Below are 1,893 nucleotides of genomic sequence, written 5' to 3'. Positions count from 1 at the left end.
TTCATCACGTGTGTCATGCAGGAACAAATGGCCGTCGGAGCTGAGTAATAGGTTGATCCTTGAGTTGGTGGTGCTGTCTCTGGGAGGGTAAGAAACTAAGCATATGTATGTATGTATGCTTTTTTTTTTTATTAATGAATTGTTTACAGGGTGACTGTGTTCCAAGCCCTCATGCTGGATGGCATGAAGAAGACATCCCCCGCCATCGCCTCCGCGATGCTGAACCTGGCCCCGGGATTCATCTTCGTTGTCGCGGGCTGCCTCCGGTATATTTGTTGCCGTCTTCTAAATTTTAGAGGGCAGCGAGTGTCCGTGATCTGTAAATAAATGCTAATAAATTGTAGGTTTGAGAGGGTTGATCTCAAGTGCCGGTACACAAGAGCCAAGATAGTGGGGACCCTTCTATGCCTGGGGGGAGCCATCACCATGAGCATCCTGCAGAGCCCTGCCACTCCACAGGGCCGAAGATCGCCAGACCTAGCAGCCTGGGTCGTCGGCTGCCTGTGCCTCCTGGGTGCGGTGCTCGTGCTGTCGGGCACAATAATCCTGCAGGTTCACTTCCATGCTCACAAATAGTATCTTGATTAACTTATCGTCTTGCGTGTCTTGGCCCTGATGCATGCAATTGCAGGCAGCAACCCTGATCCGTTTCCCGGCCCCTTTTACCCTCTGCGCCATGACCTCACTCATCGGCGCCTTGCTGACAGGGATGTTCCAGGTGTCTACCACAGGGAGGCTCGGCCCTGGGACGCTCCAGATCAGCACCGGAATAATCCTCTCCCTTGTGTTTGTGGTGCGTGCTTGCCAAAACTTGCGTCAAATGAGCCACCATGCGGCTACTGAGGCTGAGCTTGACCCAGTACTACATTTATAACAACATAACAGGGTAGTCTGGTGAGCTCCGTGTCCATCATGTACCAGACGTGGGTGCTGGAGAAGAAGGGGCCTGTGCTCGTCTCACTGTTTAGCCCCACGCAGACCATGGGTTCCGCAATCTTCTCCGCCCTCTTCTTGGGACGGGTGGTGCAACCAGCAAGGTTCGTACATACATGCATGCATCCCCTGCCTGAGATAAGAGTTCATGCATGCATGATGAGAGAAAAAACTACTTGTGTGTGTGTGCGCGCGCGCGCGTGCGCGTGTGCGCGTGTGGGTGCGGGTGCGCGGGTGCGTGTGGGCGTGTGTGTGTGCGTGTGTGTGTGTGTGTGTGTGTGTCTTATTGGGAAAGCTAGAGTCTACACAAATGTAACCCTGAGACAATTTTCTTGGGTTTTCATGTTGTCCATGGCAAGGAATAGGCTGATATTTTTGGGGGGGCTTTGTTTTGCTGCAGCATACTAGGGATGCTATTTCTTTTCTCCGGCCTTTATGCAGTTCTGTGGGCAAAGAAGAAAGAAGGCCATGTTCTTCCTCCTGCAGACAGGGTCGTGGCAGACGATATAGAGAAACCACTCTTGCTTCCACGCTAGCTTTTGTTTTAATATCTAGACAGGCAGGGTTCATACAGCAAAAATCAAAGATTGTATACTTCTCTTTGTTTGATTTTTGTAAACAAGTACTGTACTGTGCTATGTTCATACTGACAAGATACTTAGATCAGTAGCATCAGATTGTATGATAGAGGTAAGATGAAATGAAGAATACCAAGCACATGCAAGTTGCCTTGCGCCTAGCTCCAGTAATTTCAAGCTTGAACCTTGTTGGTCATACCAGAAACAGATAAATAGCTTGCTGAAAAGCTAGAGTCTAAACAAATGCTTCCTTCAAGGTGAATCTTTTGAGTGTTATGGCAGAACCAGACAACAGGTTAAAAGTGGCTATCATAACGAGTCTGGTATCAGTCCCCAAGGCAAAATTGTCTGTTTACTGAATGGGAACGTACACAAAGAATTC

Source organism: Triticum urartu, chromosome 2, assembly GCF_003073215.2.
Source record: "Triticum urartu cultivar G1812 chromosome 2, Tu2.1, whole genome shotgun sequence".
Lineage (NCBI taxonomy): Eukaryota > Viridiplantae > Streptophyta > Magnoliopsida > Poales > Poaceae > Triticum > Triticum urartu.
This window is presented reverse-complemented; position numbering follows the sequence as displayed.